The sequence below is a fragment of the Podarcis filfolensis genome (assembly GCF_964270895.1).
Source record: "Podarcis filfolensis genome assembly, chromosome: 1".
NCBI lineage: Eukaryota > Metazoa > Chordata > Lepidosauria > Squamata > Lacertidae > Podarcis > Podarcis filfolensis.
The window spans coordinates 22,222,156-22,234,395 of NC_139604.1; the positions used below are offsets into that span (position 1 = coordinate 22,222,156).

The following is a 12,240-nucleotide window of genomic DNA, read 5'->3' on the forward strand; positions in this document are numbered from 1 at the left end:
TGGATCTGGTCCAGTGTATTGAAGATTAGAGTGCCAATTATTGCTAAACCCTTTTAGTCAATTTTTAGGGCATCAAGACTCAATCTGAAAACCCATACTCACTTCTGAGTATAGTGTGTGGGTGGTTGTATTCTCGGTATTGATACACTGTAAGGCACACAAGTAGCTGTAAGGGTAGGCCAATATCATTATTAAATGTCACAGATGGGAGCCTGAGGATGAAAGTTGATGGCATCCCTAAGGCCTTCTGATGAGCTCATGGCTGATACAAGCTTTGAATACTATGGTACATTGCTCTACACACCACATCTCATATTTGATTGGCAAAAGATGCAAACACACACACTCCCTCAGACTTAAAAAGTTTGCCTTCCCTGCTCTCAGGTGAATTGCTTCCCAGAAATGCAATCCTATACTCTACATGTCTTTTTAGAGGTAAGTTCCATTGGGTTCATTTGTACTTACTCCCAGGTAACTGGGTAGTGGATGTGTTATAAGTAATGGATTTTAATAGGTGTTTTTTCCAGCTGAAAAGCCAGTGCCTGCTTACTTGGGACATATGTTTAATTGAACACCACTGAACTCACTTACTTGAGAGTAAACACACACAGAATTTGGATGTTAGAATTCCAGCAATAAGTGGATTTTATTCTCCAGGTGTTTTTTTTAGGACTGCGGTTTTAGACAAGAATCCACAAAACTGAGATGTAACCTACATGTCACTGAAAAGTATGGCAAAACTCACCATGGCTTTAATGGTTTTAACAGTTTTAATGGGGCTGGGACTAGTCTCACTCAGTTGATGAATGGAGTAGTTCCAGAATTAATGCGGCTTAATAATAACTCCTGGCAACACAGGAGTCACAATCAAAAATGGAGACCTTCAACACATTGATATCAGTCGCCTTCTGTTGTACTTAAGAGCACAATAATAGCTGATCAGACCAAAGCCCCACCTAGTCCAGCGTCCTCTTCTCACAGTGACCAACCAGAGGCTTATGGGAAGCCCACTGATAGGACCTGGTTGCATCAGCACTTTCCCCACTTGAGATTCCCAGCAACTAGTATTCAGAGGTATACCTGCTCTGACACCAATGAGAGTACATAGCACATGGCCATCTTGACTAGTAGCCACTGATAGCTTTATCCCACATTATTGTTGCTATGTTAACTGATAGAAGGTAAGGTCAATTGGACCCATCGTACTTGTTTCTGTGTGATAGGTGGTATTACTATATAGCAGGGTTTCCCAAACATGGGTCTCCAGCTGCTTTTGGACTACAACACCCATAATCCCTAGCTAGCAGGACCAGTGGTCTGGGATGATGGGAATTGTAGTCCAAAACAGCTGGAGACCCAAGTTTGGGAAAGCCTGCTGTATATGAATCAGAATCATTCTGTGGAGGAAGAACCGCCCAAACTTGAAGTCCACACTCTGCAGACAGAAACAGGCCTCCCCCTTTTTTTGTTCCTAGGAACCTATTATCTTATATTTCTTAGGAATCAATCTGTAGACGACTGGAGCACTCAGAAAGTTCCTGTAGACTTCTAACATGAAAGGCTCCTCCTTCCTTCCGACATAAACACCCCTGACAGCAATAAAGCATTTATCTGTCTAGGAGGTCGATGGCGCTATTTTTATCGGATATATTTTGATTTGTTTCCCCCTCGCTCCCCCGCCTTCTTCCCCCTTTTACACATGTTGACTTGTCTTCTCTTGGAAGAGCAGCCAAAACTGGAGTCCAAAACCAAATCATCCAGCCTGGAAGAATGAAAACAAGGAACCCCCATCCATGTATTGGAGCGAAGTATGATTTTTTCCCCCTTTAGACAGGAGAGACTGATGAGGGATTGTTGTGTGTTTGTTTGTCAGCGCACCGCCACAGCCACGAGTGGTAAAGATTCAGGACACAAATTTACGCTGAAGGCTTCTCAGCTGCCTTGTGCTCCTCCCGTTGCCATCAATTCCAGTTTGTATATTGCCTCGCCGCTAGTCCTTATGGTGCGGAAGCGGGGCGGGGCTGGGGGGGGGGAGAGGCAGGATCCAGAACAAATCCTCTCTACAGTATAGTAAACAGGGACTTTTCAATGGAGCGCCTCAAGTAGCTTCCATCGGCCATGTTTGCCAAAGCTCCCCCCACCCCCGATTTCTTTTATTTTCTTTCGTGCGTGTGTGTGTCAGGAAGATGGTGGTAGTGGAGGAGGTGGAGGAGGAGGAGGAGAGGGTTAAATCTAACCATGTAGACCCAAATCATCTTTTGCTAGGGAAGAGTCACAGCAGACAGCCTCTCAAAGTGCAAGGAAGATGATAAGAATAGATTTTTCTCCAAGTCCTGACCACGTGATGGGCGAAATAATTAATTCAGCGCGTCCCTTAAGAAACACGGAGTCGTCATTAATCTGCCAAGCAAAGGACTCTATCAGACTTGAAAACTGAAGAGATCCCAAGAATATAATATACAAAGGGGCGCAGGCTCTTTCTATGCACACCTAGCTCTTTGGCTACAGCCGAAGGGGGGGAAATTACCAATAATAAAAGAAAGAAAGAAAGCGGAGCTTGGTAGGTACACATTTTCTTTCTTTCCTTTTATATTTCGAAATCCTTAATGAACTTAGCTGTCAAATGTTTGACAAATAGGGGCCCTTCTCCTCTTGATTTGCAACTCTGCCCTAGTCAGAAGCTGTAGTAGGCATATTGGGGGGGAGAGAGAGACACCCCAATGTTTACTCTTTATTATGAGATATTCTGGTACTGAATAAGGAAAGGATCTTTCTATGTTCCACAGCAGAAGAGAGAGAGAGGAGAGAGAGAGAGAGAAGGGAGGTCTGGCCAAAAGCTGCTTGTGTGGGGAAATGGGTGAAGATTTACTGGTTGTTTATATCTTACTGGGAACAATGATAGCTGTCAGGGCATCTGCTGCCCCATTCTTAAATGGTGAGAAAAGGCCCTGATCTTCTTTTCAAGCGAGGGTCGTAAATTTTTTTCCCCTTTGCGTCATAATAGAAGGCTATAAAACGGAGTTGAAATTTTACCCAAGGCAGACTTTAACCAAGAGATAATGAATTCTAAGGGCACTCCACCGCCGCCACCCTCCCGACCCGGTTAGGCTATACACTATGGTGCCGTCACACAAAGACGTGGGTGATTTCAGATGTTCCGTTTGGCAATATATTTGTGGGGAGGGATGGCGTTCTGGAACCATTGAGGGGTGGGATACCTGAAGATGGGGACAGTCCCACTGGAGTCGGCATTGAGTATTTTGTAGAAGACACCCAGCCAGTCAGTCTGGGTTTTGTTTTGTTTTGTTTTGGGTGGCGGGGAAAAGACTCGCTTCAGCAAATGGGAATTTTGAACTGCAGTGCGTGTGTCTGTCTATGCATTTGTGTGTGTACACATAGATAGAACTATACACGCAAATACATAGGCACACATACATATATATATATATGGGTGTGTATATCACAAAGCCAAGAGCTATCTTCCTAAGCCTTTGGCTGTTTGGAAATGCTTTGTTTTGTTTCTGGCAAGCGGTGTGGTCTTTCTTACGCGTTACTTGGAGAGCTTGTGTAATAATAATAATAATAATAATAATAATAATAATACATATTTTTTATTACTTCCGCTATGTGTCAGGACAAAGACAGAGTTTCCTGCGCTATGAATTATACATTCAAACAATAACACATTAATTCAATTATTCAAAGATGACAAATGCTTTTGGTTTGGGATAGTGACTTAAGAATCAGATTTGCTCTTTCCGAATTCGTCCACGCGCGCGCACACACACACGAGCAAAGTTTTTATATATCTTTCTGGTTTGTCCCAGAAAGAAACCCAAACTACACAAGAGACAGAGCAAGAGACACAGACAGAGAGGGAGAGAGGCAAAGAAACTCCGAACCTAAACGGAAAAGGCCCTTTAATGATAACGCTGATTCCTGCGTATCGCCCAGTATATTTTATCAGTTTGACAATTGCCGGGTTTATTGTTATAAATCATCGTAAGTAATTCCTGGAAGGGTGCGATGCTGATCGCCTGCGTTTGTGTGTGTGTGATGGAGGGGTGGTACGACGTGGAAGGGGGAGAAAGAGAAAGAAGGAGGCCCAGCAAGGACTGTAAATCTTTCCATTTTATTGCTCTATGAACATATGCTTGGACTGAAAAGCCTTAGATCCTTTACGGAGGCACATCTCGGCCAAACTGGGAGTCCCCCTCACCTCCCGCCCTCTCGGTGAGCTTCACACTTGGCTTGCAGCGTTTTCAGCCTTAATTTCGTAGGGTTGTTGCTTGCTTGTTTGTTTTAGCCGCATAATTTATAGGTGGCCCTTCTGGAAGGTGCGATCTCCACCCCACCCCACCCCCCTGAAAATATTTAGAAGTCGCTTCTCCCGCTTCTTCTTCAGCATCCTTATTCCTTTTATCTCTGCTTGATTTTGTTAGTATGCGTTTCTCAGGTTAAATTATTTTTGGAACCAGCTTTTATTTCCGACGCCGACAGGTTTTACAGCTAGACGAAGAGACATCTGACCGGGAAGAGTAGAGGGCTCCCAATTCAGCTCATATGCTTCGTTCCCACTGGAACCATCGGAGGCAATGGGATGCAATCCTGAGTACCTGGGATTTACCTGGAATTATGTCTCACATTCAGGAGCTTACTCCCCTGTGAGCATGCATGTAGTCAGACTCCAGAAATGCATAAAACGCGACTGGATCCTGTGCCCGCAGGTTTTAAGTGACAGCAGATTCTTGAATATGAGTTTCTGCTTGAGCTTTGATAACAGGACTACAATTTATCTCCTCTTCCACCACCCACCCACCCCGTGTGTGTGTGGTGTGTGTGTGTTTGTGTTTAAAAAAAGACTGGTTTGCAAAGTCAGGATAAAGCAGAGTAATTTAGATAAATGCTACCACACACTTATGGTGCGTATTGTAAGGTAATACATTACTGTCAAGTTCCCCATGCTTTGGATGGTAATGAAATCTTAGGAGATTCTAGATTAGGTTGGGCGCTTTTATAGCTCCAAGTTACTTTTAGAGACACTAGACAAAAGAGCTGTAATAGTAATCATCATCATCATCATCATCATCATCATCATCATAGTAACAACAAGAACGCTGCGCAATAATCTGACTTGCTTCGGACATTATTTGTGTGACAAACTCGCGAGATGGTTGTATCTGAAGAAGGTTTCTACACAGACATAAATACAAGCGAGAGTTAGGACAGAGTAGGACAGAGATCAGATGCTTGCTTCCCCAACACCAGGAGCTCTCTATTAAGCCATGAAGACAAGGTTGATCTTCAACCTTCATCGTAGACCAAACCCAACTTTGCCGAATTTGTTTGTCCCCTACAACAACAAGAAAGGTGAAAAGAACGAGATTATTCTATACAATGGAAGGGTAACTAGGACAGAGTTACAGCCACCCTCTATCGTCAGTGGATTTTACAGAAATAGCAAAGCAAGGCAAGCCCACACATCTTCCTTCATTATGAAACTATAATAATTATTTTGAGGAGCAATGGGGAACAAGCCCCACCCCTACTATTAACATGAGCCCCCCCCCCGCAATTCGTTTTGATCGCGGGTTATTATAACCCTATAGAGATCCTGGAGCCAAATTTGCTGTGATGTTGGTTCAACTTGCCGCGAATATCCGACAAGGTCTGCAAACCCCCTCCCCAACCTCAACCCCAATCTCTCCCTCCCTCCCGCCGCCGCCGCCGCCCCCCACGCCCGCTCCTCCTCATCACCATCCCCACCTACTCTGTGAAATAGTTTCCTAAGGTGATGAAGCCAATGTGGATTTCTAAAGAGGGCTCTGAAAACTACGCTGTGTGTGTGATGCCCCTGGGCACTTGGACGGTGAATGGACACCTTGACTAGAGCAGGTTGTTACGACTCGCTCCCCGCCCCACCTAGGAAGGTTTGTGGGTGCCTTTGGCCCTGTGGGTTAGCCCACCCCAGCTCCGCAGCCACCTAGACCGAGGATACATGGGGGAGGATTTACAGAGGATAACCCGAGTGAAAGTTCCAGCCTTAATCAGAACCATCTCCTCTCTCAGGATCACGTGAACAAATATGCTTATATTTTAAGGCAGCGCCTGTATTTCTTATTACCGAAGGCTTCTTCGGCGGCTCTTTTTTATTTTAAGGTAATATATATATAGCTATAATTGAAAAGATGAAGCGTATATGGCCTCATCGCTTGTTATTTACAAACAAAGCAAAACGATAAGCTTGACCAGCTGGCTTTATTTTTTTATTCCATGGGGTTGATTGTGAAGGATTTCCGAAATTATTATTAAACCTAACGAACTCAGAATCCATTCGCCCTCTTTTATTGGAGCTGCTGCAATCTTGGCTTGCTCTTGAAAAAAATATATTCTACCGGGAATACTGGTCTATGGAAATGCTCGAGCAGACCCGCAAGATCAGGTTTAGGAGTGTATTGTCTGCAGAACAAAGGAGGAAGGATATATCTTCCAAGCTGAAAGCGCGCAATTTCTGACCGAAGAGGACAGTTTTAGGATACAGGTAAGCGACTGCATGAGCTTGAACAAAGATGGAATCCTGAATCCCAGATCCCCTTTTTTTCTGCCCGCCCCCCACTCCCCACCACCAAGGTAATGGGAGATGAAATAGAACGTGCTAGTAGTCTATAGAACTATATATATGCATGTATAGACGTAATAATATGTTTTGTTGTTGTGGAGGCTGTAGTAGTAGTAAACTTAGGGCTTTTCTGCGTTGCATTTCCCCAACCCAAGACATCAAGTGCTGGGGTGACCTGGAAGTGGGGGAAAAGAGGGTTTTCCATTAGGCACTTCAAAGGAAGACATATATTTGTGTTCAAACAAGAAACCAAAAAGTAACAGTTTGGGTTAGGATTCATGACCTATGGCAAGCATCCTATGTATTTCAATGGCTCTAGACTGCTCTGTTAGCCTCGGGCTGTCAGACTTAATGGAATTCTCTCTCATTCACTGTGTGTGTGTATATACACATGCATATATATATATAATATTCTAAACACAACTAGTGGGAATCGTGTCACTGCCTATTGCTTCTGGTAGCTCTTTCTGGAAACGTTGACTCGCCCTTCATACTTCGCGTTTGTTTTACAATGAATCTGCCACCTTCTCTGAATTGTTCCCTCCCGCAAGAAACAAACAAAAGCAAAATGCTGGGGGGCGGGGGACCACTTTTTTGTCATACTTCTGAAATATTTTTCATGGCTCCATCTACAGCGGCGTTTCCTAGGGTCTGTGTATCTGCCTGTGTGTATGAACCACCCCATAATCGAAAGAAATAAGAGCTACAACTCATCAGAGTTAGGCGCAACCAATCCCACACATAGTAACAAACAGTGCAGCCGCATCTGCGCCGCCTGTTTACTCGGAAGTAAATCCCACTGAATTCAACGGGACTTACTCCCTAGGTGCCTTTGGGACTGCAACACAGGTGTACTGAGCTCTGTGCTGGACTGCGGCCAATTGCCATCAAGCAGGGATCACATTATTAAAAATATCGAGTGGGTAGATAGCTCATTTGTCTTTTACTCCGTTTCTTTACATCCAAAGAAACTCGATCCTGTTTAAAATCAGGGGCCTTAAAAGCCACTCCGGTTTAAATCCACTTTGAGAGCAATCTTGCACATTGAACTCAATGCAGATCACTCCCAGGTAAGTAAGGAAAGGATCGCTGTCTTACTTGGATTTCAGTCTAGATGATTTCAGTGGGAATTTACAACTAGCACTGCGAATAGCATCCCGGTATTCTTGAATCCACAGCATTTTTACCTGGAATAATCGAACTGATTTCAATGAAAACTTGCTGCGTCCTAAGCGTGCAGCGTTCTGCTCATGCAGCCCAGTCTTAATGGACGTTCACTTAGAAGTTAAGTCCAACTAAGTTCAGTGGGACTTGCTCCCTAGGAAGCAATGCATAGCTTTCAGCTCATCGTATGATCATGTAGAAAAGGAATGAATAGACACATGATCTTTTTGTCGCTTCCCCACTCAAGTTTCCACATCCTACACATAGTGATAATTCGTATTATTTTCGCTAAACAATGGAAAGGGGAAGAAAGCAGCACTTTGGTAAATGTTCTGCGCTGGTCTCTATCAGAAGAGGTTTCGAAGCAAGCGACCTCCCCCCCACGCCCCATTCCACGCACCTTTAGAGTCCCTTTTGCCTCCAAGCTGCGGGCCTGACAAGTTAGTCCGCTGAATCCAATTACGACAAGCGGCATTTCATTTCCTTACGCGGCGGAGGAGTCTCCTGCTTGGAACTTCACCTAAAATTTCAATCATCTCTCTCTATCTTGGAGTGGGCGCGCGCTGGGGAATCCTCTGAGAACGGCCCTGGGGTCTCTGCAAATCCCTGACAGCCCTTGGGGGAGAGCTCAGGCTTGAGGTCTCAGTTTCTGGAAGCCGCTTCTGCTCAGGAGGCGCCCAAGGCAGAAGACAGGAAACTCGGGCGACAGTTTGCGCATCAAAACAAACCCCAAACTAGCATGTTAAACATTTGCTTTTGCTTACTCTTTCTTTGTTTTTTTTGTTAAAGAGAGAGAGAGAGAGAGTTTTCCATCAGCATCTTTCTGCGTTGTCTTATTGCTGCTGTAGAAGGATTCAGAAGTCGATAATTAATTAGACACAAAATGAAAACTTACCACGTTAATCAACAGCGGGTAACAATGTCTGCCTTTTTTTGTATGTGCAAATAATGATCCTTGAGCTCAGGGGCTTCTCTGATGCTGACCACACTCCCCCTTCAACTTAAGCTTTCTTCTTATACTGTACACACGCACAGAGGCACTGCTTATTTCTAACGAACTGCGTTTTTAAAGGGGTTAGGGCGAAAAAAATAAATAAAACCACTTAAAGTTGACGTCCGCCCACGTGGATGTATTATATAAGACGTTTGCTGGGCACAGGCCTTGGAAGACCAAAGACCTGGTTAGAGCATCGTGTGTGACCAGCCAGCTCCACTTCCCCACAAACTCCACTTTGTCGGCATAAATTAGAGGTGGCTCGGGGAAAGAGGGAAGGAAGGGGCTGCTTTGCTTCCCAGTTGGGCTTGGAGAGGGATAAGAGAAGAAAAGTTGGAATCTCGATTCCTTGCCAGCTCTTGGAGGGGGCTTCCGCTGGTTGTTCATTAAGTGGTGAGTTATTGCTATACAAGCCAAAGGTCATTTCAAAGGCTTATGCTTGTTAGATATTTCTCTTTATAATGACCCAGGCTTCATCGAGGAGGGATTCCCCCCCCCCGCCTGCCCACTTGCCCTACCTACTAGCTCTGTTAATGTTCTTCAAAGTTCTTAGTTGGCAGATTTCCGATGCGAAATGGTAACGGTAGCCCCAAATTAGTGGCGCGAGCTGGTTTTCTGGGGAGGGAGGGTAGGTAAATCACTCCTTAGCATCAGCAAAATAATAATAATAATAATAATAATAATAATAATAATAATAATAATAATCTGGCTGCGTCTTGCATGGAGCAGCCCTCGTGTGAAAAGTGCAGAAGGGCTGCTAAGATTCTGGAAGGGGTGTGTGACGGCCGGGCTTTTCTCCCTGTGACATACCCAAGCTCACTACATCCATACATAATGCATGAGCCTCGGGTTATGGCGCGGGGGTCTCCCTGCTAGCTTTCCATTCTTCGGAGTAGAATGCTGTTGCCTTCAATCCTATTACCCTTGTCTTCTTACGCCTGATGCATATGGCTTTCTGGGGCGCGGGGTGTACTGGCGCTGGAGTACACCAAACCCGCTTTTTGTGGGTGCTTGTAAAGTTCCTGCTCACAACAACAACTACAATTTTTGGGGAGGTATTTCTTCTCCATTCTCAGCCGGACACACAGAGATGCTATGGAGCCCTGTGCATGTGTGCGTGTGAAAAAGATTCTGAAAGTTTGAGTTCAGGGCTTCTGCAATTCCTTACTTCCCCAAATGGTTAAATATTAAGAGGAGGGGGAGAAAGGCATGTATGTGTGCATGGATGCGTGTGACTCTGATTCTGTGTAGATTTGCACACAGAGTATATCCCAAGCTCAGAAAGTTGCCCCAGCACTTTGGGTATAATATTTCAATAAAAAGAAAATTAGACATTATTTTTAACAAAGAAAAAGAAACCCGCTTAAAACCGTAAAGTCAAAGAGGACTGCAGCCCCTCTGCGCACCTATCTGGGAGCATGTCCTATTGCATTATACATGTAAGAGTGAATAGCTCTGCCTAATATATACATTATTTATGATGCCCCTGGTTAAAAACGCGACGGGGGGGGGATCCACTGAGTTTTCCCCTTTGTTCCAGGTACATCTCCACGTTTTTTCCAAAGGAATCTGAAGATCCTATCAAAAGTGTTACAGATAAAATACAGTACAAGAAAAAACGTAACTGTGGTGAGTGTTTGTTTTTTTAAAAAATATGGTTTCGGCTACATTTGTTACTTTTCTTTCTCCACGTGAGGTTTACCAGTAGATGATGGATTTTAAATGGAGCAGGAAGCGTGTATTTGTGTGTGTGTGTCGGGGGGGGGGATCCTGGCAGTTCATCCCCCTAGGAGCACTAATACACATGATATAATGTAACTGACAATCGATTTTCAAAAAAAAAAAATTGTTAATATTCAGTGGCCTCAAACAAATACTTGGAGTACATAGATAAAAGGTTATTGCCACGGAGGTTATTTTTTTTTTGCCTAAGCAGAATTGATATCCTATCATGCCGCTTCAGTAGATCATTATTAAAGATGGTGGTGGGCTAGGAAAAGCCTTTGATGAAGCTGTACCACAAGGATCCTGCTCGGTCCTACAAAACGCAGATGCCAGCGACCGTCTAAGGACATGAAACCAAAGGCTGGAGGAAAATGTAGTCATGATTCCGCACTAGTTAAGCATTTCAAATATCTGGCGTTGAACACTGTTGGGTTTTAACGTGCTCCGTTTTTTAATGGATCATGCCCCGTTCCCCCAACTCGAGGTTTACAACACAGTTATGCTCGAAGTAGATTTACTCAAGGAGCATACATAGTGTTAAGCTAGCTCTCTTCCCAACACGACGTATCTTCCCCAAGGCTACAGATGAAGTCTATGCCTAGATACACACACACACACACACACACAGAGAGAGAGAGAGAGAGAGAGAGAGAGAGAGAGAGAGAGAGAGAGAGAGTATATATGCCCTTCGAGCCAATGTAAGAGAGCATGACTATGTTGTAGACTGCGAGTTACTGGAAACAAACAGATGAGCAGAAGGAAGAGGAGAAGCATCTACATATCATCATAACGCATGAGCTCCTGTGTACAAGCTCATAACACCGAATATACACAATGCCTCTGCCAGCATGGCGGTGATAGCCAAAATGATCCAGTAGGACGGTGATAGAATATGGCAGTTATGGTCAATTTACATCCATCACCCATTTCTCTCTCCCCCTCCCTCGAAGAATAGCTCATTTCCTCAGGCTCTTTCCTGGCGGCCGCAGCGGATCGCTCGGTTCAACCCTGCATTTCTTCCCAGCAAAGACCCGGAGAGTCCTTCCGTCGGTAGAAAAGGGCTTCTCCTGGACTCCGAACATACTTAGAGGTTGCCACGGCGCGGTGCGAATATCAGCCTTGCTTTAGAAGCGGGGAAAGCGCCAAAAGGACAACGGCTCGGCCCTTTTATATACTGATCTGCCCCCTCGTAGGCTGCAAGAGAAGGGAATTTTTTTGCAGACTGGGGCATTCTTTCGCCGGTCTCCCCTTCCTACGCAGCCTGTCTTACACTCCGCCGTGCCCAGGTCTTTCCCCTCCCCCCCCACCGGCCCCCTTCTTTTTCTTTCTCTCTCCTTCTCCTACTTCTTCTTCCCCCCTTCGCTGCTTTCATTCCTTACTGAAGCGTTTACTGCCCTAGCGCCAGCAAGTCATAAATTTTGCTACACAGCACCGTGACAGGTGCATTGATATGCGCAGTGAGAACTCCGGCTGCTTATTAACCACTCCTCCGGCCTCCCTCTCCCTCTCCCTCTTACTGCTTTTTATTTATTCGGGATCATATTAGGTATTGATCCCCAGCAGAATTAAGTGTAGTGGACGCATTAGTAGAGGACTTGCTTCGTATGAATATGCGGGTTGGGGATCCGATCGAACGCAATTGTCAGCGCCCGGGAACTTGGCAGAAGCGGAGTTTGGGGCTCTTCTGTGGCACGTGGTGTTTTGTGCGTGGTGGTGGGGTGTGTGTGAGAGAGAGAGG

At 44.9% G+C, this 12,240-nt stretch overlaps 1 protein-coding gene across 5 annotated transcripts in view; it reads left to right on the forward strand.

Annotated features, from left to right (window-relative positions):
• The window catches only part of HOXD3 (homeobox D3), a 54,832-nt gene that overhangs the window by 26,644 nt on the left and 15,948 nt on the right, over positions 1-12,240 (forward strand). Inside the window, exon 1 of one of the 5 annotated variants that reach the window (XM_083631509.1) lies at positions 6,465-6,541. The exons of 3 other annotated variants lie outside the window; for them this stretch is intronic. The gene's annotated coding sequence lies outside the window, so the exon portion shown is untranslated. Of the gene's footprint in view, positions 1-6,464; positions 6,542-8,040; positions 9,171-12,240 lie in introns of those variants that run through there. One more of the 5 variants, XM_083631511.1, reaches the window with a different exon arrangement.